This window comes from Bubalus kerabau, chromosome 16 (assembly GCF_029407905.1).
Source record: "Bubalus kerabau isolate K-KA32 ecotype Philippines breed swamp buffalo chromosome 16, PCC_UOA_SB_1v2, whole genome shotgun sequence".
Classification (NCBI taxonomy): Eukaryota; Metazoa; Chordata; class Mammalia; order Artiodactyla; family Bovidae; genus Bubalus; species Bubalus kerabau.
In genome coordinates this window covers 74,744,706-74,768,691 of record NC_073639.1, presented here as the reverse complement: position 1 = coordinate 74,768,691, position 23,986 = coordinate 74,744,706, and the positions used below count along the sequence as shown (strand labels likewise).

At 52.2% G+C, this 23,986-nt stretch overlaps 1 long non-coding RNA gene, 1 pseudogene and 1 gene segment (V, D, J or C); all 3 read right to left on the bottom strand.

Moving 5' to 3' along the window:
* Nucleotides 1–23,986, bottom strand: part of LOC129629573 (immunoglobulin lambda variable 1-40-like) — a 52,181-nt gene that overhangs the window by 1,248 nt on the left and 26,947 nt on the right.
* Nucleotides 1,808–5,570, bottom strand: LOC129629574 (uncharacterized). Its single transcript, XR_008703279.1, has 3 exons — nucleotides 5,405–5,570; nucleotides 3,463–3,646; nucleotides 1,808–2,807 (listed from the first exon to the last, which is right to left on the bottom strand). It is a non-coding gene; the product is annotated as an uncharacterized LOC129629574 (long non-coding RNA).
* On the bottom strand, nucleotides 7,753–12,908 carry LOC129629572 (immunoglobulin lambda variable 1-40-like; annotated as a pseudogene).

Below are 23,986 nucleotides of genomic sequence, written 5' to 3'. Positions count from 1 at the left end.
ATGGTACTATTTCTAAAACATAATTTTCCTTGTAGCCTCTGTTCTTTAAATAAGATAATTTTAAAGACTTTCTGACATGTATGGCATCTCCACGGGGGGATTTTATGTCATAGCAGGACATTCTCTCTGTGAAACAGGGCAGGCTGAGTTATCAGAGCCTTGGGTCGGTCTCAGATCTGAGATGAGGGACAGGACATGACAAGGCAGATCAGTTGTTCTCAGGAATCTCAGACGTGATCATGGGGATCAAACCTGACTTAGGCATGGTCCAGACAGAGCAGCAGTCACGGCCCTGGGGGCAGAGCCCCAGGACAGGGTCTGCTTTCCCAGCCCAGGGTCCCAGCAGCTTCTCCCGGGCTCACTGTGCATAAAATCAGTCCCACAGCAGCTGAGCACAGACACTCCTCAGTCAGGAATCATTTCCCTGGTCTCAGGACCAGGGTTTATCTCCCCTCCTGATTCCTCATTTGATGGGCACACAGGATGGAGTGTGAGGTCTCAGGGAATAAATCATCTCCGCAAAGGATTCAAGATCCCCTGGGAATTGAGGGGCACCTGGGGAAGAGCAGGGATCGGACGAGTAGGGGTCACACCTGAGAGCCAGAGACCCGAGGCTTCTCGGGAAGGAAAGGTTAGAGAGGTTCAAGGAGGGGCCGAGGGAGTGGCTGTCCAGTTCAGGAAGATCTGGAAACACGTCCATGATCTTCTGACAGAGTGAGCTGGGTCATGACCATGGAGATCAACAGTGTAGGTCTGTAGAAAGAGAGAGGCCCAGGATTGGGAGGAAAGTCATGAACGAGCGGAGCGGGAGGGCAGGCTCTGAGCAAAGAGATGAGGAGGAGCGGGAGCAGGCTGAGAGAGCTGGAGGGGTGCACGGGGTGGGCTCTGGGGGCTCCTCCCCTCCTCTGTTTCTGGGAAGAGGGTGGGGACTGATGACCACCTGACCCCTTCACCCTCCAATTCTGGGTGCTCAGCCCCATGTGCAGCTTCACTCCCAGGAGGAGGCCTGGGGGCCGCGGCTCTGAGTCTCCCCTGAGAGGAAGCACCTGCTGTCACATCCAACTCAGGCTGCTGACCCCGGGGGCAGGACCAGGTCAGGGGACCACGTCGGTGTGTTGTTGCTGCTGCTAAGTCACTTCAGTCGTTTCCGACTCTGTGCGACCCCATAGACAGCAGCCCACCAGGCTCCCCGTCCCTGGGATTCTCCAGGCAAGAACACTGGAGTGGGTTGCCATTTCCTTCTCCAATGCATGAAAGTGAAAAGGGAAAGTGAAGTCGCTCAGTGGTGTCCGACTCTTCGAGACCCCATGGACTGCAGCCTACCAGGCTCCTCTGTCAATGGGATTTTCCAGGCAAGAGCACTGAAGTGGGGTGCCATTGCCTCCTCAGGTGGGTTTGTTGAAGGGTTGCCAGCTCTGAGCAGGTTCACAGCGCCCCCTGGTGACGCACTTGGGGAACGTTCACGGTGGTGGCATGATGAGCAAGCTGCTGCTCAGTTGCTTGGATCTCAATCCTGTCTTGCTTCATTTGCGACCCCATGGACTGTAGCCCACCAGGCCCGTCTGTCCATAGGATTCTCCAGGCAAGTAAACTGGAGTGGGTTGCCGTTTCTTGCTGCAGAGGATCTTCCCACCCCAGGGATAGAACCCACATCTCTTATGTCTCTTGCATTGGCAAGTGGGTCTTTACCACTCGTGAAAACTGGGAAGCCTTTGAGGAAGGAGGGGCTGCCTGTTTTTTCTGTCACCAAATACTTTGTCAGTGAACAAATAAATGAATCAAATAATAAATATTACATGTCTTTGATACTGTACAGAGAATTCTTTTTTATTTTCACCCATTGTATTTTCAAGTGATTCTGACTATCTTGTTCTCATGATTCATTTTTCCCCCTTCCATTTATCTCCTTCTCCTTTGGACCCAAAAGTGTTTGTATTTGCTCATCAAACAGATTTGAGGATTTGTCCCTAAAAATATCTGCCACCTGATTTCCTCATCTGAGGCATCTCAGCATTGCTGTCTACGCCGTCTCACTTCCCTTCAATTCTTAGTTTCCTGGTTCCTGATAGAAGTGACAATTTTTACTGGATCCTGGACTGTGTGGAAATTGCTCGTAGAAACTCTGGATTCCATTTCCTTTTCCTTTAACAGGAGATGTTTCTGTGGTGGAAGCTCAGGGATGTGCATTCACTGCCCAGTGACCCAGCAAGGGCGGCACTGACCCCCCTGCTCTGTTCTGCTGACTCTGACCTGAGAGCCAGGGGCAACTGCTGTGAGCAGACCTTCTTGCAGGGGCAGGTGACCACCCCCTTGTGTGCCGCTGCCCTAAGGACGGGTGTCGGGCTGAGGGGGCAGCTGAGCTGCAGTCAGGGGACACCCAGACAGCAGGGCTCCGTGGTCTCAGGGACTCCAGGAAGGGAGGGGCAGACACCTTGCCCTGGGAGCCCCATGGCTGTGGGGGAAGCAGGTTTTTGTCTCCTTCCACTCTGGCCTGAAGCAATGTACAAACTTTCAATCCATCAGCCCATGAGAAACAGTAATAATCAGTGTCATCCTCAGACTGAACTGAGGTGGTCAGAGCGGCTGAGCTGCCAGACTTGGAGCCAGAGAATCAATCTGGGAGTCCTGAGGGTCGTTTGCTATTTTCATAGGTCAGGACTCCGGGGGCCTTTCTTGGGAGCTGTTGGTACCAGCTCACATAAAGACCCCAGTGTTGCTGCTGCTTCCAGTGCAGGAGAGGGTGACCCTCTGACCCAAAGTCCCGGACACAGAGAGTGGCTGAGTCAGCGCAGCCTGGGCCCAGGATCCTGGAAGGGGGAGAGACAGACATGGTGACTCTGGGGTCCTGACAGGAGAGCAGGGAGTAGGGCCTGTGAGTCTTCCCAGGGCCCTTCCCCTGTCCCCACATCCAGTCATCTGTGCAGAGAGCGACCAGCGTGAGGCACAGAGGGGACCAGGCCATGGTGGACACGGTCAGGGCGTCCTGCCTTCTGTGGCCCCACAGCTGGGCAGAGCGTCCCCACACCGCTCCTTCCCCTCTTCATGCCCTGAGAGGGGGCGGGGCCTTTCATGCAAATGAAGGAGTTTCTGGCAAATTAGTCTGTGGAACTAAGGTGGCAATCCCTATTAGGTCATGGTTCTGTAATGCTTCTCTCCTAGTTGCCTGATCAGCTGCTTGGTTCCCTCGTGCCGCTTCCGTGCTCCCTTTTTGGTGTCCTTTACAGTGGGAGACTGAAACCTCAGTGGGCAGAAGGACTGCCTCCAAGAGTCGAAGAATCTGATCACCATATTTGATTGGGGGCCCTCGGGTGGTCAAGTGGCCCCTTTCTTTCCAAATAGCCGCATGTGCATGTAGCACCAGAAAGGCATACTTGGAGTCAGTGTAAATGGCTATTCTTTTTCCTGTTCCCAGCTCTAAAGCTCCAGTCAGGGCTATGAACTCAGCTAATTGGGCGGAAGTACCTGGTGGCAGAGGTTTAGCCTTTCAAAATTGGTCTGGTCTCAAAATTGGAGACTGCTGCATACCCAGCTCTTCTTTTTCCATCCAAGACAAAGCTGCTTCCATCAGTGTACCAGATTTCCTCAGTATTGGTCGGGAGATCTTCTGACAATCCCTCTCGGGGTTTTGTCCAGTGGTCCAAGGTTTCTAGACAAGAGTGAAAGGGGAGAGAGCCCTCGGGGGTAGGGAGGAGGGTGGCTAGGTTAAGAGCCTCACAAGGGGATATAGTGAGGCCTGGGTTTTCCATCAGCATTACTTGATATCTGAGGATTCTTTGATCAGACATCCATAAATGGCATCCCCCATTTAGGAGTTGTTTTACTTGGTGGCTAGTAAAAATAATTAGTTTGCCCCCAAAGGAGAGTTTTAAAGCATCTTCTATCATGATTGCAACAGCTGCAGGATTTCGAAGGCAGGGGGGCCAACCTCGGGTAGTTGGATCAAACCTCTTGAATAAATAAGCTACGGGCTGGGGCTCAGATCCCAACCTTTGAGTTCACACTCCCAAGGCTATTCCCTCTCTTTCATGGACATAAAGTTGGAATGCTTTTTCCGGGTCTGGCAACCTCAAGGCAGGTGCCTGAGTTAAGGCCCGTTTTAGTGTAGCCTCTGCCTTCTTTTGAGGAGTTCCCCACATCAGTGGGATTGAATCGTCTCGTCCCTTTAAGCTTTCATATAAAGGCTGGGCAATTAGACCATAATTGGGTATCCAGATTCTACAATAACCAGTTAGCCCCAGGAAAGCTCGCAATTGTTTTTGACTCGTGGGGGAGGGCAACTGGAGGATTCCTTGTACCCGATCAAGGACAGCCTCCTGGACCCGTGTGTAATCTGAACTCCCAGGTAAATGACCTTTGTCTCGACCATCTGTGCTTTAGCGCGGGAGACTTTATATCCCCTTCCTGCCAAGAAGTTTAGGACCTGAATTGCATGTTATTGGGCACTTTTCTCACCTGGAGAGCAGATTAGTAGGTCATCTACATATTGTAATATTTTCCCATTAGATCCCAGGTCCAGATCTAGGAGATCCTGGCTAAGGGCCTGTCCAAACAGGTGGGGGCTATCTCTGAACCCCTGAGGTAATACTGTTCAAGTCATCTGTTGGTGTTTTTCTCCTGGGGCTTCCCACTCAAAGGCAAAAGGATATTGGGATTCTTTAGCCAGTGGTATGCAAAAAAATGCATCTTTGAGATCCAAGACTATACCACTTGGCACTGGGTGGGATTTCTCCCAAGATTACATAGGGATTGGGTACTGTGGGATGGAGGGGGACTACAGCTTCATTTATGATCCAGAGATCTTGACCATTCACCAGGTTCTGTCTTTTTTTCTTTACTGAGAGGACTGGGGTGTTACATGGCGAACTGGTGGGGACCAATAGCCCATAAGCAAGGAATTTATTTATTAAAGGCTGTAGTCCCTCCCGAGCCTCTCTTTGGAGAGGGTATTGTTTCCGGTTAGGAAAGCGAGTGGGATCTCAGAGGACAATGATGACCGGTTCAGCTTGGTGGGCTCGTCCAGGAATCCCCTTGTCCCACACCTGGGGGTTAATTTTGTCTTCCCATAGTTTTTGATCCCTCTCTATTGAAGGTGTAATGGGTTCTTCAGTAGTAACCAGGAGCTGTAGAGCTCTGGGGGCTGAAAAACTTCCCATCACAAGGGTGGTCCCCAGTTTAGTGAGTATATCTCTTCCCAATAAGCGGGTAGAACGCTCAGGGACCACCAGAAACTGGTGGGAAAATATTTATCCATCCCAGCAACAAAGAAGGGCTAGGGTGAATCTTTTAGTAGTTGCTTTTCCTGTAGCACCCAAAATGGTACAGATTTGGGAGGAGAAGGCTCCGGAGTAGGAGATCAAGACAGAGTAGGTAGCCCCTGTGTCAACCAAGAAATTCTCGGACCTACCTGCCACATCCAGTTGCACCCTTGGCTCCAGCCTCGTGATGGTTATCCGTGACAGGCAGGCTGGCTGGAGTGGGCCACTTCAGCCCTCTTGAACCATCGTGAGGGTAGGCTTGGCGCTTGACCTTGAGGCTCTTGGGTCCCGAAGGCAGAGTGCCGCCCAGTGTCCCCATTGATAGCATTTATGGCAAGGCGTTCTAGGAGACTTGTCACGGTTTGGACACTCTTTGGCCCAAAGCCCCGCCTGTTTACAGATCAGGCATTTATCTCGTGCCTTGTCCTTCAAGGACTCGGGGTTTGCCATAGGGCTTCTCTGGAGGGCGGCCAGCATCTGGGCATGCCTTGTCTCTTTCTCTCCTTCTCCTGGGCCTTGGCCTCCTTCTCCTGTTCTCCGTTATCAAAGATATTGGTGGCTGTCTGGACCATCTCATCTAAAGAGGCAGCAGGGTCCTGCTGTTGTAGCTGCTGTGACTTAATTCTGATATCTGATGCACACTGGGACAGGAATTTGTCCTTTAAAATCACCTGTCCCTCGTAATAGTCTAAGTCCAGGTTGGTAAACTTTTGGAGTGCCTCTTTTAGCCCCTCCAGAAAGGCAATGGGGTTCTCATTGGGCTCCTGAGTTATTGCTGAGACCCGGGCATAGCTAATTACTTTTTGTTGGGCTGCTTTCAGTCCTGCCTTCACACAGATTAGAAAATGATCTCTTTCCCAGATGTGCTCAGGGTCATTATAACTCCAATTAGGATCATAGGAGGGGACTGCAGTTTCCCCTACTGGGTATCTATCACTGGACATGTGGAGCCCTGTTGCATACCTCCGGGCTTCCTTTAAGACCATGGTATGTTCAGGATCAGATAAAGTTTGACTAAATATGACCATGATGTCTTTCCACGTCAAGTCAAAGGCCAGGGTAATCTGTTGGAATGTATCTATATATTTCCCTGGGTCATCTGTATAGCTTCCCAGGTCTTGTTTGGTCTGCCTTAGTTCTAAGAGGGAGAAGAGCTTATGGACCCGGGTTGGTCCGAATTCTCCTCCAGTTTCAACTAAGGGACATACTCGAGCTGGCTTTTGTGGAGGAGGTGCTCCTGGATATAGGGGCACGTTTGGGAACGAGGAAGGAGCACCAGGCAATTCGGGATCTGTGGGAGGTGAGCCTTCACGAGGGGGTTCCTTTTCTTGGTTGCCTGTGCCTAACACCATTTTCCTAGTGGGCTCACTTTTAGGGCATACTACAATCCCATACTTAAGACAGAGTTCCTTCATATCTCTTAGTCGGAAGAAAATTTGGACATAGGAGATCTCTGTCCATTTCCCTTGTCTTTTGCAGAATAATTCTAATTGCAGGATGGTATTATAATTTAAAGTTCCATCCTCAGGCCAGTGTTCCTCATCCCCCAGTGGATACTGTGGCCACGCAGTGGCACAAAAGACTTTCAAACGACTTCTCCTTAGAGCTAGAGGGTCAAACAGCTTCCAGTTATCAAGGATGCATCTCAAGGGCTTCTGCCGGGAAGTGGATTGGTTATTTCCCATCTGGAAGACAGTACCTTTTTCTATTTTTACGGGTGTGCTTCCTTAGGGATGAGTCTTTCTGAAGCTTATCCTACCCAGAACTGTTTCAACCTGAGAGCCAGGCGTCCCCGGGTCAGGGTGAAGATCCCCAGGCAGGCTGAGGCGTGACAGCCTCCTAGAGATCGAATCCCGGGGCAGGTCGAGGTGTGAGGGCCTCCCGAGATTTGGTTCCCTGGGCAGATCGAGGCGTGACGACCTCCTGGGACCCCTGGGACTGGTGGATCCCCGAGCAGGTTGAGGCGTGACAACCTTTCGAAGACCGATCCCTAGGCAGGTCAAGGCGTGATGACTTCCTGGGACCCCCCGTACTGAAGTTTGGGCGTCCCCAAGATCTCCAGTGTGACGACTGCTGGGTAGAATTAAGGGGTTTGTAACTCATTGCTAGTTTGCCCACCGTGGATGGGAATAGATATGTTGTAAGTTCATCCTACCTAGTACTGTTGCAACCTGAAAGCCAGGCGTCCCCAGGTCAGGGTGCAGATCCCCAGGCAGGCTGAGGCGTGACAGCCTCCTAGAGATCGAATCCCAGGGCAGGTCGAGGCGTGACGGCCTCCTGAGAATTGGGTCCCTGGGCAGGTCGAGGCATGACGACCTCCTGGGACCCCTGGGACTAGAGGATCCCCGAGCAGTTTGAGGCATGACAACCTTTCAAAGACCGATCCCTAGGCAGGTCAAGGCGTGATGACCTCCTGGGACCTCCCAGTCTAGAGTTTGGGCGCCCCCAAGATCTCCAGTGTGACCAGTGCTGGGTAGGATTAGGGGGTTGGATATTATAGAGTATTTCCCTCCCAAGGCCAGCTATGTTCTGGTTGTCTCTCCAGAAGATTGTAGAGGCAACCTTGTGGGTCTGGATGGGGCTCAGGAAAAGAGGATGAAACGGGAGGGAAGCGGGCAGAGCACAACCTTTGAAAGAATGACATAGCACAAGGGTATAATGTAAACCAATTAAAATCAATTGGGTCCAAGATGACAAGTCAAATTCAGATCAGATCAGTCGCTCAGTCGTGTCCGACTCTTTGCGACCCCATGAATCATAGCATGCCAGGCCTCCCTGTCCATCACCAACTCCCAGAGTTCACTGAGACTCACATCCATCCAGTCAGTGATGCCATTCAAGTAAACCTTAATCCCCAATCTACAAGCCAAGACACACCCAGAGGTGGCAGGACAGCTCCAAGGCACAAGGTCACAGGTTCCCCAATGGCTGGGATGATCCTCTCACTTATTAGCATATGAATTCCATCCCTTCACAAAACCTAGCCAGGCCTAATACCTTGGCCCCAGCCCCTTGCCCTCGGCAATGGTTCACACCCTGAAGAGTGGCTTCTCTCTGGATCCTAACAAATCCACCTCTTATCACTTTGTCTCTCAATGAATTTTTGCAATGAGACATCAGAGCCTGAGTTTCATTAGTTTTGGCCGGGCTTGAGTCCCAGGAGAGAGCTGAAGGACAGGAGGAAAAAGCTGTGGGGAAAACGTGCCAAGGAATCCGCTTCATAGCCCGCCGGAAATTTTGCTAAATATCAGACCGGTGCTCACAGTTTCATTGGTCTGATCCTTGGCACAGAGAAGAGAAAGGACAGAAGAACCCCCACCGGCTTGTGTAACAGCTACTGGGGCTCAGCAGATAGAGCCTTTGGGACATGCTGAGGAGTAGCCTCTCCAGAGTCCCTCAATTGTGCCCCCTGCCGCCCGCCTGTTATCGGGAGGTTGAGGAAACAAGAAATGAGAGATTGTAAAGGTCCCTCCAGGCATAGCAGCGAGAACCTCTTACCTTAACCGGAGGTCTTCTGGAACCTGAGACTGGGCCATGTGAGCTTTCTGCTGAGTTCGTTTTTCGCTGTCCCGGTTTCCAGCACGATGGGCCTTCCCCTGCACTGGGTTTCTTCGCCTTCTGCTTCTATCGCGGGAGCTTCCCTGAGTTGGGCTCCTGCTGTGCTTGGCCTCTTCCGCGCGAAGGTTGTTTCAACCAGGTTAAACCCGAGTCATGGAACCTTAGATGTCACGCGAGTGTATGTCCCTCGGTTCTTTGTCTCGTCACAACAAAGATTTGGAGCGAAAGACATTAAAGCCCTCAGCACATCACAGCTCTCAGGTCTTGGACAAATCGTGTTATAGCTCCTAGGCAAATCAGTGTTACACCTCTATTTTATTCAGAAGATAGCAGGAGAGAGAAAGTGAGAGAGAGAGCGCGCACACGCACGCAGGAGAGAGTCCGTGAGAAAGCGCTTTGGCTCCTCCTTTTATGTTTTTCCTCCACCTGGGCCTGCCCTATGCAAATTGGGCTTAGCCAGGAGTGCTGTTTGTTCTGCCTGGAGTCTTAACTCTGGTCCTTGGACCTTCCTTTGACCTTCCTTGTCTTTTCAGTTCAGTTCAGTAGCTCAGTCGTGTCCGACTCTTTGTGACCCCATGAATCACAGCACGCCAGGCCTCCCTGTCCATCACCAACTCCCGGAGTTCACTCAGCCTCACGTCCATCAAGTCAGTGATGCCATCCAGCCATCTCATCCTCTGTCGTCCCCTTCAGTGCATTAATGAACTTCTCCTTGTCTTTTAGCCACCACCATTTTGGACTCCTTTTCCCTATTCTACCTACTTAACACTTTCATGCAAAGGATCCCGTGCATCACACTGACCCTCCTGGGTGCTGGGCTGGGTCTCTATGCCTGAGGGCGGCCAGAGGGTTGCCAGAGCTGGGTTCTGTAGGTCTCAGGAGTGGGCAGTCACAGCTCGGAGCCCAGAGCAGAGGCAACCAGGCCTTGTCAGGGAGCTCTTTCAGGGGCCCAGCTTTGCCTCCCACTACCCACCTTCAGGAATGGACCCCAAGCGCCTCCCGTGCCTTGTCCAGGCCCAGACACACATCCTGTGACCTGGAGAGCAGAGCCCTCAAGGACAGATCTCGCCCCCTGCTCTGTGTGCTGTCCCCTCTTTAGCACCAGGCCAGATGCTCCTTCTGTGTCCCTCTGAGCTCAGGACCATCATGCTGCTTCTGCTAAGTCGCTTCAGTCATGTCTGACTCTCTGCGACCCCTTAGATGGCAGCCCATCAGGCTCCACCGTCCCTGGGATTCTCCAGGCAAGAACACCGGAGCAGGTTGCCATTTCCGACTCCAATGCATGAAAGTGAAAAGTGAAAGTGAAGTCTCTCAGTCATGTCCGACTCCCAGCGACCCCATGGACTGCAGCCTACCAGGCTCCTCCATCCATGGGATTTTCCAGGCAAGAGTACTGGAGTGGGTTGCCATTTCCTTCTGCAGGGGATCTTCCCGACCCAGGGATTGAACCCGGGTCTCCCGCATTCCAGGCAGATGCTTTAACCGCTGAGCCACCAGGGAAGCCCGAACTGAACACAAGGTGGTAAGAAAAACTTTATTCAAGGTAAGAGTACTACAGTGGGGTCTTATAATCGGGGAGAGAGATTGAGCTTAAGTCTGACTCCAGCAGGGACACAGCTGAGATTTACAGCTAAGGACAGGGTGGGTCCATGGGGTTGCAAAGAGAGGCTGGGAGACTGAAAAGCAATGAACAGCAACAGGGTTGGTGTCAGTGGGTGGAAACTTACTCAGAGGACCATAAGGGTGAGGGTGGGTTCTGGCTCAACTGAGAGGATCGTTGCTGAGGCTAGGCAAGGCTAAGATAGTGAGGTGAGTGACAAGGAATTTGAGCTGATATTGAGGGTGGTCGGATCAAGGGTGGGGTATTTTTTCTAAACTGACTTAGCAGATTCTGGCTAAAATTGGACCAAATGGACAGGCGCCCCTGGATAAAGACATCACCCAAAGTTGGCAGTGCATTAATGAACTACTGCTGCATAACAAATTACCCCAAACAAACAGCTTAAAATCTCAAAATTTTTGAGATCTTTATGTCATGCGAGTGTATGTCCCTTGGTTCTTTGTCTCGTCACAACAAAGATTTGGAGCGACGGACATTAAAGCCCTCGGCACGTCACAGCTCTCGGGTCTTAGACAAACCGTGTTGTAGCTCTTAGGCAAATCAGTGTTACAGTTGTATTTTATTTAGAAGATAGCAGGAGAATCCATCCTTGAAGTGTGAGGGCATGCCAACCCAAAGACTCCAAGAGAAGAGAGTGGAGGAGCGTGGGGGAGGGAGAAAGAGAGAAAGAGCGCATGCACGTGGGAGACAAAGAGAGAGGGAAAGCGCTTTGGCTCCTGCTTTTATATGTTTTTTCCTCCACCTGGGCCTGCCCTATGCAAATTGAGCTTAGCCAGGAGTGCTGTTTCTTCTACCTGAAGTCTTCACTCTGGTTCTCGGACCTTCCTTTATCCTATTTTCGCGGGCTTTTCCCTTTCTTGCCTTTTAGCCACTGCCATTTTGGACTCCTTTTCCCTATTCTACGTACCTAACAATATTAATATAAAGTATCTTAACACACCCAAGACCAGGATTGATAAGAACTAATAACTTTCAAAAATTTGCTTTATTATTATTATCTATAATTATTGTCTCTATGTTTAGGACCCCATTGTACTTGACCCAGAGTTGCCTACCTGAACCCCATCTGAGCAGTCCAAGGTTACCAGACATAGACCCTTCTCTCAGACAGGACATCCCTGGGGCTTAGAGAATGCTTCCCAGGACCAAAATGAAAGGTCAGCCTCGTGTCCAGTGATGTGAATGATTCTTCACACTGTGGTTAAGTGTACGCCAATGATTCCCAGGTACAGAGGGTGCGAGCCTGGGGGACAGTCTCTCACCTCATGATTCTCAGGGGAAGCATGGAGCTGACACAGAGTGGATGTGAGACCAGCATGGAAGCGGCCCTCAGACAGATCCCATCACAGGATGTGCTGAGACCCCAGCTCCAGACCCTCCAGTGTGGGGAGGAAGAAATAACAGAGAACCCAGTCCTCCCACTGCTGTTGGACACCCGTCATCACAAAGAGCCATCAGCCAGCGGGAGGTTTTTGTCACTCTTCCCCACAGCCCTGGGCACCGCGGGAGCACTGAGGCTGTGCACCCATGAGGAACAGTAATAGTCAGCCTCGTCCTCAGCCTGCAGCCCAGAGATGCTCAGCGAGGCGGTGGAGCCAGAACGGAGCTCGAGAGCCGGGCTGGGAAGCCTGAGGCCCGAGAACTTCCCTGCATCACGGTTCTGGGGACAGCACCTGGGCGGTGTTAAAACCAGCCCGCGCCGTAGAATCCAACGTTGTTGCTGCTCCCAGTGCAGGTGAGGGTGACCGACTGACCCAGTGACCGTGACACGGAGGCCTCCTGGGTCAGCCCGGATTGTGCCCAGGACCCTGTAGAAAGGAAAGAAAGACACAGGGACGGTGGCACTGGGTCCCACAGCACTGCCTGGGCCCCAGTGGTGAAGAACAGAGCCCTGGGTGCCACTGGGGCTACGTCCCCAAACCCCGAGGATCCAGTGACCTGGGCAGTAGGCGAGGAGGCTGAGGAGGACAGGGGTCCAGGCCATGGTGGGGGCGCTCCCTGAGCCCCTCCTTCTAGTCTCTCAGCAGACACAGCCCCTCTGGGCTCCTTTATCCCTCCCACAGCCTGGGGAGGCAAGGTCGCCATGCAAATCGGTCCCTCCCATAACTGCCCCTCCTGCCTTGTCCTCTGAGTCTTCCACCTGCTGGGTGTCGGGCTGTTGTGGGTGGGGCTGGTCTGGCCTGGTCAGGGACTCCTCAAGGACCCCAGAGAGCCTGGGGCACAGGGCACCTGCCAGGGGCCCAGAGGGTGTGGTTCTCCAGCTGGAAGCACAGCCTCAGCTCCTCCAGAGAGGGCCTCCAACGGCCTCTGCTCTCCCATGACGGGCTGCTCCACTGGGAGGGGAGATGCCAGGACCCCAGAGGGAGCCAGGCTCCTCCCACCTGGGCTGCAGGCCCCGCCCCCAAGAACCCGGATCAGGCCCCAGCCTCCAGGCTCAGCCTTGGTGCTTAGCGCCCCCGTCAGGGTAAGGAGAAGAGGGGACCACCCAAGGAGGACTAGGAGTGAGGGAACATCACTCAGGGCAGAAGTGAAGGGACATCCCCGCCCTCTGGGATATGCAGTAAGCTAACTCAGGAAGCTCCAGGCAGCATGGACACTGAGTTCCTGTGTTCAGATTCTCAGGAGAAGAACGTCAGTTCAGTTCAGTTCAGTCGCTCAGTCGTGTCCGATTCTTTGTGACCCCATGAATCGCAGCACGCCAGACTTCCCTGTCCATCACCAACTCCCGGAGTTCACTCAAACTCATGTCCATTGAGTCGGCGATGCCATCCAGCCATCTCATCCTCTGTCGTCCCCTTCTCCTCCTGCCCCCAATCCCTCCCAGCGTCAGGGTCTTTTCCAATGAGTCAACTCTTTGCATGAAGTGGCCAAATTACTGGAGTTTCAGCTTTAGCATCATTCCTTCCAAAGAACACCCAAGACTGATTTCCTTTAGAATGGACTGGTTGGATCTCCTTGCAGTCCTAGGGACTCTCAAGAGTCTTCTTCTACACCACAGTGCAAAAGCATCAATTCTTTGGCGCTCAGCTTTCTTCCAGAGAAGGCAATGACACCCTACTCCAGTACTCTTGCCTGGAAAATTCCATGGACGGAGGAGACTGGTAGGCTGCAGTCCAAGGGATCGCTAAGAGTTGGACACGACTTAGCGACTTCACTTTCACTCTTCACTTTCATGCATTGGAGAAGGAAACGGCAACCCACTCCAGTGTTCTTGCCTGGAGAATCCCAGGAACGGCGGAGCCTGTTGGGCTGCCGTCTATGGGGTCGCACAGAGTCAGACACGACTGAAGCGACTTAGCAGCAGCAGTAGCAGCAGCTTTCTTCACAGTCTAACTCTCAAATCCATACATGACCACTGGAAAAAGCATAGCCTTAACTAGACAGACCTTTGTTGGCAAAGTAATGTCTCTGCTTTTGAATATGCTATCTAGGTTGGTCTTTCCTTTCCAAGGAGTAAGCGTCTTTTAATTTTATGGCTGCAATCACCATCTGCAGTGATTTGGGAGCCCCCCAAAATAAAGTCTGACACTGTTTCCCCATCTATTTCCCATGAACTGATGGCACCAGATGCCGTGATCTTCCTTTTGTGAATGTTGAGCTTAAAGCCAACTTTTTCACTCTTCTCTTTCACTTTCCTCAAGAGGCTTTTGAGTTCCTCTTCACTTTCTGCCATAAGGGTGGTGTCATCTGCATATCTGAGGTTATTGAAATTTCTCCCAGCAATCTTGATTCCAGCTTGTGCTTCTTCCAGCCCAGCGTTTCTCATGATGTACTCTGCATATAAGTTAAATAAGCAGGGTGACAATTTACAGCCTTGATGTACTCCTTTTCCTATTTGGAACCAGTCTGTTGTTCCATGTCCGGTTCTAACTGTTGCTTCCTGACCTGCATATAGGTTCTCAAGAGGGGCGGCGGTGAGGAGATGCCCCTCGTCCAAGGTAAGAGAAACCCAAGTAAGACGGTAAATGTTGCAAGAGGGCATCAGAGGGCAGACGCACTGAAACCATAATCACAGAAAACTAGTCAATCTAATCACATGGACCACAGCCTAGTCTAACTCAATGAAACTACACCATGCCCTGTGGGGCCACCCAAGATGGGCGGGTCATGGTGGAGAGGTCTGACAGAATGTGGTCCATTGGAGAAGGGAATGGCCAACCACTTCAGTATTCTTGCCTTGAGAGCCCCATGAACAGTATGAAAAGGCAAAATGATAGGATACTGAAAGAGGAACTCCCCAGGTCGGTAGGTGCCCAATATGCTACTGGAGATCAGTGGAGAAATAACTCCAGAAAGAATGAAGGGATGGAGCCAAAGCAAAAACAATACCCAGTTGTGAATGTGACTGGTGATAGAAGCAAGGTCCGATGCTGTAAAGAGCAATATTGCATAGGAACCTGGACTGTTAGCTCCAAGAACCAAGGCAAATTGGAAGTAGTCAAACAGGGGATGGCAAGAGTGAACGTCGACATTCTAGGAATCAGCAAACTAAAATGGACTGGAATGGGTGAATTTAACTCAGATGACCGTTATATCTACTACTGCAGGCAGGAATCCCTTAGAAGAAATGGAGTAGCCATCATGGTCAACAGGAGTCCTAAATGCAATACTTGGATGTAATCTCAAAAATGACATAATGATCTCTGTTCATTTCCAAGGCAAACCATTCAATATGACAGTAATCCAAGTCTATGCCCCAACCAGTAACTCTGAAGGAGCTGAAGTTGAATGGTTCTATGAAGACCTACAAGACCTTTTAGAACTAACACCCAAAAAAGAAGCAGTGGCTGCGTGGGCACAGGAGGTCCGAGAGGAGCCACTCCACGTTCAGGAGCAGAAAACCAGGCCCCATTAAAAAGATGTTCGTGGTCACTGGGCAGAGATGAAGACTCAGGCTGAGAAGCTCTGAGGGCGGGTCCTGAGGCCTCGAGGCCCCGCTCCCACCCCATCTTTGTCATCACTTCTGCGGCAGCATTTCCTGGGGGAGCAGGAGAAGGAACTGCTCAATTGAGCCCAGGTCTTTCGCCCTCACCGAGGTTGAAGCCTGCTCAGGGCTCCCTCGGGGTGGACCCGTGCCCCCGCCCCCACCCTCCTGCCGCTCCCAGCCTCCTCCACAGCCGGCTCCTCGCCGAGTCTGGCTCCTGGTTGCCTTCCACAGCAGCTGCAGACTCCGCGACTGGGTGTCTGTAACTCATGAGTCTAATGCCAGAACATGAAGTGTGACCTCGCACACACGGCAGAGGGGCCTTTACAAAACTCTCTGTGTCCTGGGTTACACTGCTTTACTTTCTGCATCCTGGTGTCTCCTGGTGAAAATGAGGACGTGGGTGTCAGAGAAGGATGGAGCCTCCAGCCAGTGTTGTCAACACGGCTGGGATACCCCTGAGGAACTGGTTTCGTCTCTCGGGTCACCGTGTCCAGTTCAGGGAAATGGGAGAAATGATAATAATTCAGACGAGGCTGACAGTGAGGGTGGGTGGTGGAGGGTGCATCCACAGCGAGTGGCCAGCGATGCCCACAGCAAGCCCACAGGGAGGCCTGCTCAGCTTCCGGAGGATCAGAGAGCAGGAATTTACACCAAATCCAAAGGATATATTTAGGGGTCAACTGTGGGCCAGTTCTTTCTGAGCCTCTGAGGCACTAGGGAAACACAGAGGAAGCCTTGCCTGCGGCCCCCAGATTGTTCCTTCTCCCCAAAGTAAAGGCTGTGATCCTGACACTCCTCCAGCCCTTCCTGCTCCACACCCACCTCCATCACACACACACACACACACACACATCCCGCTATCACACACACACATACACACACACATCCCACTAACACACACACACACAAACACACCTCTCCATCACACACACACCCCTCCATCACACACACACACACACCCCTCCATTACACACATGCACACATACACACACACTCTGCTATCACACACACACACATACACACCGCTATCACACATACACAACACCCCCCGCTATCACACACACACACACACACCTGCATCACACATACACACACACACACACCTCCATTACACAAACGTACACACACTGCTATCACACACACACACACCCCTCCATCACACACACACACACGCACACACACACCTACATCACACACATACACACCGCTATCACACACATACACACCCCTCCATCTCACACACACAGGCACACACACACACACCCCTCCATCACGCACACTCAGGACCAGGCGCCAGGGCACTGAGGACGGACACTGGGGGACGCGATGACACTTCCCTCTTTCTCAACAGGCGGGATCTCGCAAAAAGCTCTTCTCCCCGGAGAGGGGCCCTGGAGACGGTGGGCCCTGGGGAAGTGACATCACGGGCTGTGCCACCACCACACTCTGCACCTCCCTCATTCACTGGGGTGCCCTCAAAGCTCCCCCACTGCATCCAGGGCCTGCCTGCCCTTCCACAGAGGGGCCCCTGTGCCCATAGCCTCCCCTTCACCCACCCTGGCTGAGCTGATCTCAGAGTCAGGATTGCTCACGGCTGGAGTGCTGGCCACTCAGCCCTTCCTGCTGCTGTTCTGAGCCCAGATCTGCACTCAGGGCTCCAGCCTCCCCATCCTGGGTCTCCTCCACCAGGGCGAGGACACACGTCCTTCCATCCCCCGTGTGGGGCCAAACCCACGTAGAGCAGCTTAGAGCAGGCCCGGGGATGGCCGCTCTTTCAAGAGCCAAGGTTTCAGTCCTGTTGTGGTGTTGTGGTTGCTGGTTACCCAAGGCACAGACACAAACTCTTTCAAGTCCCCTCTTTGATGGGTGAGTTTAGCGAATCGGGGTGAGGCAGGGAGACTCAGAGTTTGCCTCCCAGGGGACCAGGAGGAAGCATCTCCCAGAATCCACAGTGACCTGTGAGCAGGGACCCAGCCCAGGCCAGAGAGGACACCCTGCTGAGTGCCCATCACACACAGAGACCCATTCAGCCAGACCTAGTAGTTGGTGGGGGCGGGGCTGACACAGCAGGGGCTGCCCACAGTGCAGAACCTGGGGAGACCCACAGCGCCCCTTATAATCCCCACAGACTTCATCTCTTGGTGGAAGTGGTGCTGGGCGGGGGCCGATGCCGGCTCACTGTCAGCCCAGGAACATACACAGCCATGCCCTGTGCTATGAGCACAGGTAGTGATAGACACCGACTGTCCAGCTTTTCAGGGAGCAACACTTTCCAAAATTAAATATACATACATATGTACATACATATATATATACATGTATATATACATTTAAAAATCTACCAATATGGTCATCAATAAAATTCATAGACATTTAATATGGCATTTTAAAATATTAAAACTATGTCAGGTTGATTAATTGAAGAAAAATTTAAAAAGCCTAGAAGTCTGGGAAAAGACTTTCAGAGAGCAGGAGCTGTCTGGGACAGTATCAGACTTGCAGGCTTTCAAAGCTTCTTTTCCATGATTAGCTTCAGTGTGATGACTGGGAGCACGTGGTGTATAAACAGATCAGCACGTGTTTTGTGGATCAGACTATTGTACACATGTACAGAAATGTTTAGGTATTACTTCATTCTGCATCATCAAGTTAATGAAATTGAGTATGTCTCTTAAAACTCTTAGAACAAGAAGGGTCATGCTGGCTGTGCTGGGGTCTCTGAGTCTCAATGTTGTTTACAAAATGGGCACCTGAGCCCCCTCATTATGGGCTGAGGGGTCCTCTTGGAGACCTGGACACACCCGGGGAGAGACTGCAAGAGGCACGGGGCCGTGTACCACGGGACAGGAGATGGATCCGCAGCCTCCTTCCCCACAGGGGTGCTGACCACTTCCACGGTCTCCTGCCTCTCCTGCCTCTAAAGGCTGACCCTCCGAGCACATGGGCAGGTTTTAGTAGCGCTTCCCCATGGGCTCCCCTCACTGTGCAGCTGTAACTACCACTGCCCGGCACAGCGAGCAGGGATAGTCAGCCTCGTCCTCGGGCTGGGCCCCCGTGATGGTGAGGGTGGCTTTGTTCCCAGAGATGGAGCCAGAGAAGCGATCAGGGACCCCAGAGGCGCGGGTGTTTGTGTTGTAGATAACATTTCTGGGAGCCTGGCCTGGGGTCTGCTGGCACCAGCTGGGTTCGTTGTTAGTAGTGACTGACCCAGAGCTCAGTCCACAGGTGAGGGTGACCGTCCCTCCTGGAGACACCGACAGTGACGGTTCCTGGATCACAGTCTGAGCTTCTACCCCTAAGAGAGACAGAAGAGAGAAAGCGGTTGTTATGGAGATGAGGTGCCCTGAGACTCTGCTTGGAGGTGCCCCAAGGGTGCAGAGTCCCGGCCCCTGACTTGAGCCATAAGCAAGCAGCCCGAGCAGAAGCAGCATCCAGGCCATGGTGGGGACCCTCCCAGGACGCAGCCTCCTGAGCCTCCTGGGTTGGACGTGGGGTCCTGGGCCTTTTCATGCCTCCACCCCGTCAGGAGGAGGAGGCACCTCATGCAAATCACTTCCTCCTCTCCCTGCCCAGGTCACCTGAGGTCCCTGGGGTGAGGGAACTCAAAGGATATACATGCTGGACCTCATGCAGAGTGGGGACAGCACGGGGAGGAGCCCCTGAGAGATGGGGCGACGTCTTTCAGCAAATGTGCCCCCGTGACCTGGTGACCTCGGTCCTCTATCTCCTTCCCGGAGTGTCTGAGGCTGAAGGAGGAGTTTGCAAGTCTGTCTCTCTTGCCGCAATAATCCAGCCTTTCCCACACCTGAGCCCGTCTTTAGAATACTCTCGGTCTTCTCAGGGAACCCTGAGTCCCGTCTGTGTGGTGCTGTCTGTCCTCCTCCTCCAGCCCTGAGCCGAGCAGGAAATCCAGGAGCCTGTGTCTGCTGCGAAGGGTGAGCGGTTGCCCTGGAACACAGTCTTGTAAAGTGTCTCTAGTCCCGGCGGTGGGGGGACCAGGACAGGGGTGGTGACATGCACAGCCCCACGGCCAGGCTTGGGGTGACAGCCTCCTGTGCAGTAAAAAGATATGACAGTGTGGACTAGCTTCAGGAGAACTGTAGATTTTAGGGGTAAAAAGGTCACCATCTTGTCATGCAATGATGATAGCTGGCAACTTCAGTCACAACAAAGTTGGAATACGTCTCATCATCAGAAATAGAAAAACCCCCGTGTGTGAAGAGGTAGGTGTGGTGAGCATCATGGACTTTGTAAAACGCCCTTCCCTGTGGTTCTGGGTGGAGCTGATGGACCCGGGAAGGAGGAGGGGTGTGGGGGCAACGAAGAGGAGAAGGAGCTCAGACACCTCAAGTTAACGTGTGTGGAAGAGACGGGAAAGTCTTGTTCACCTCCTGTTTCTTTGACATAAAATTGTAAATACTATTCTTATTTTGTATTCATGTTAGATTTGCTGCTAAAGCAGCTGTTTAATAAAATTCACATGATTTTTGTCAGAGGTGTTTGAGAACCTCAGCTCATAGAGGTGCAAAATATATATTCCTACTGAATTCTTTTATTATAGGAACATATTGATGTCAGTTTGGCTGAACTTCTGATTTCATATATTTCATGTTACAAGTGTTAGCATTAAGTATTAATATAACCAGAAGGAACGAGTAAGGGAGCCACAAAAACTGACACAATGTCAGTTTCCATAGTTCAATTCAAAATGTTGAAACTGCCAAATAACACACCAGGGAACGTTTTTAAATGACACAGATGGTGACAGAGGGTCCTTGCCTGCACCCCTCTTCCACGGGGAACACCCGGGCGTTCTGTGGGCAATGGGGCCACCTCTGCAGGGGTCTCTCATCCCCTGTCCAGGTATCCCTGGAGGTCGAGGTTCCTGAAGGAAATTCATTTATGTTGTATGACCGTCCCTCTGTCCTTGGTTGGATGTCAGGTCTGGGCACTGACACCACGACAGAGCAGCAGGAACTGAGAAGCACACCTGAGGCTCTGAGCTGAGAGCTGCGGTGTCCCCTGGGGGCCCAGGTGCAGGACGTCACCCTCCAGTGAGGACCCTGCTGCCCACGTGGGCAAGAGCCCACAGAGGAGGTGCCAGCCTGCCTGGCCAGGACTCTGATCTCTCAGGACCAGGCCCACAGCGCCCCCTCTGGACTCGATCTCCTCCTCCCCCACTTCACACCACAGCCTCCTGGAAGGGCTTTCTCACACTTGCAGCTGGGTCTTCCTGATGTCACCGCCCAGGGCAGTAGAATGAGTTGCCTTCGTCTAGTTTGGGCCTGGTCATTGATTTTTCCACGTACCTAATGGCACCCCACTCCAGTACTCTTGCCTGGAAAATCCCATGGATGGAGGAGCCTGGTAGGCTGCAGTCCAAGGGATCGCTAAGAGTCAGACACGACTGAGCGACTTCACTTTCACTTTTCACTGTCATGCATTGGAGAAGGAAATGGCAACCCGCTCCAGTGTTCTTGCCTGGAGAATCCTACGGACAGAGGAGCCTGATGGACTGCCGTCTATGGGGTCGCACAGAGTCGGACATGACTGAAGTGACTTAGCAGCAGCAGCAGCAATGAGAGATCCAACCATTCCATCCTAAAGGTGACCAGTCCTGGGTGTTCACTGGAAGGACTAATGCTGAAGCTGAAACTCCAATACTTTGGCCACCCCATGTGAAGAGTTGATTCATTGGAAAAGACCCTGATGCTGGGAGGGATTGGGGGAGTAGGAGAAGGGGATGACAGAGGATGAGATGGCTGGATAGCAAAACCGACTCAATGCATGACATTGGGTGAACTCTGGGAGTTGGTGATGGACAGGGAGGCCTGGCATGATGTGATTCATGGGGTCACAAAGAGTCGGACACGACTGAGCGACTGAACTGAACTGAAGTGAATGACTTCAGACCCCTAAATGGTATGCTGATACATTAACGAATTTCAGGATTCCCTGATGTCTGAGTTTCCTCCGCCTAGCTCATGGGTTCACTGCCAGAACACAACCACCCGAACCCAGGTTTCCAGGGTTCAAACTCCCAGAGTGCCCGTGGGTGGTGCCTGGTCATGATTCTGTCTGAGCTTCCTTCCCAGGTTGATAGGTAGTCAAGGTTGAATCTGCAGGGCCTCCCGGGACCTTCCCAGTCCAGACTGCATGGCTCTGCTCTTATTTCTCTCTTTGCAAAGAGAATAGGAGGCTCTCAGGAACAACAAATCTCTTCTTGATCACTTCCAGGGGTTCTCATTTACCCTTGATCATGGTCCTCACAGTATGCCTTTTTGACTCAGATATTTAAAGATGTTTTTAGTCTAATTTTATAATCTTTCAATAATAAACGTTTGATACAAAAGATTATGCCTATAAATGAGAAACTCATCCTCAGCCCAGACAAGGGTTTCATCTCTGGTTGAGAAACCCTTATGACCGTTACCTGATCTTCAATGGACATAGTGAAGTCTAAGGTTCTAACCTTCAATTGTTAGAATCCATAGATTTAATGGAAGTGGGTTTACAAGGTCTGTGTCCAAAATAGTGACATTTATCCAATATCATCTCAAACAAGGAAGCAGGGAGGGAAAAGGGGGAGATATCATGAGGAAAAAGAGGAGGAAATGAGCAAGTGAGGAGTCTGAGAGCCGCATCCTAATGGGGAGGGTCTCCCAGTACCTGGAGAGGAGGGCTCTTCAGGCAGCAATCCCCGGGGAAAGGGAGGACCCAGCTTCCCTAAGAGTCAGGGTTCGGGGCAGAGCACAAAGCCTGGAGCAGGAGAGGGTCGTGTGGGGAGTGGGAAAGGCTCCCTGGGGCTCCACGGCACAGATGCTGGGCTTCTGCTTCCTCAACATCCTGCTCAGTACCTGTGAGGGACCCTGTGTATCTGGGCACATGGGCATTCTACTAGTATATGGAGACCGGACAGAAAAAGAGACAATTTCATGGACCCCATAATGATGGAGCAGGATGAGAGGTGAGACTGCCTGGATTTAATAGCACAAGTGACAGCAGAGACCTGAACCAGCACTGGGAACGTCACAGTCAGGGTCAGGGCAGTGATGGGTCGACACGGGAGCAGAGGGCAAGCTTTCATCAGACATCCCCATCACACGGGGATTCCCTGTGGCTGTGGTTAGTGATGAGCTGTGTGACGCTGATGACCAGCCTCCTCACCAGGCTGGGGTCCAGAGTGATCAAGGACAGGGTGTGGACCCAACAGGAGCCAGAGAACAGGAATGAAAACCTGAGTGTCCCTCACCTCTGTCATTGGTCACAAAGGCAGGGACTTTGCTTGGAATCCCTTGTCATCATGCCATGGTGATCCCCGCTTCCCCGCTGTTCCTTCTACAGGCCGTGGGGCCCTTGGCTCTGGGCTCATCAGGAGTGTTACAAGCAGAGGGACATGCGCACATCTTGTGGAGCCCCTGCTCCTGGCAGTCCACAGAACGCCTCAACCCTGAAGTAGAAAATGCTCCAATGGGGTGTAGACGAGAGGAGGGGAGGGCAGGACAGAGCCAGCACCTGTGGGTCAGGAGAACCACTCCTGGGGTTCCCTGCCTCCTGCGATGTATCACCGGTGCCCCTCACTCCTCACGCTCTCTGCTCTCCCCTTCAGGAGCAGGGTTCACACCCTGGGGGACGATCTGCCTGCTGGGATGGTCCACGGACTCTGCTGAAGGTGCATCTGGGAAAGACTCCTGCTCCTGATCTCCAGTGAGGGAGCTCAGCTCCAAGGCTCCCTTGATCACAAAGATGACCAGGGTGCACTTCAGTGGTATCAGAAATTGTTTACATTTTCTGAGACTACAGCAAATCTGACTGTACAACTGGGAGTAGACATACTATGGACCAGAACATACCTCAGGAATTAATGGATTCTGGGGTATTATTTAACATTTGACGGTGCTCTAAGAACAGGCCCCTGACAGGCTGAGGCTCTCGTCCCAGTTTCCCGGCTACCTGTGTCTCTGTGAGAAGCCCTGTTGCACCAGCCTGCACTGTCAGAGTCAGACTCGTCCTCAGGCTGCAGCCCAGAGACGAGTAGGAGCCCCTAGTTGGCTGAGGCATCTTTGGATCCAGAAAACCCGCGGGGACCCCGGAGCCTGGTTCTTACTGGAGTCTGAGTGGTAGGACCGGAGAACAGAGGAGGGCTCGCTGGCTTCTGCTGGTTCCAGTAACAGCAGAGCGGCCGACACTGACGTCACTGCTCAGGGTGCAGGGAACACAGAGTCAGCTGTGGTCTACGAGGCGACAGGGGTCTCCCCACACACAGGCCCTGAAACCATTGCCGGTCACCACAGTTCAGGGCCTCAGGGCTGCAGTGTGGTCACTCACAGCAGCACCAGCTCTAGGGACTAAGCTAGCCTCTCCTCAGAGAAACCATTAATAAACGGGTGGCCCCATCTACCTGCAACTTTTTACAAGAAAGTTAACAATACAACCATTAAATTAAAATTCTCCCCAAATATCAAATGAAAATATTAGAAAAACACATGAGTTATGATCAGAACTTAAAATGATCACGTGTCTGTACAAGTCAGTGGGAACGTCGTGGAGTATTCTAGATTCATTTTCCCCTTATGCTCTTCCATGAAGCAGAAGAACAGGAAGAGCAGGTGAGGGGCTTCAGGG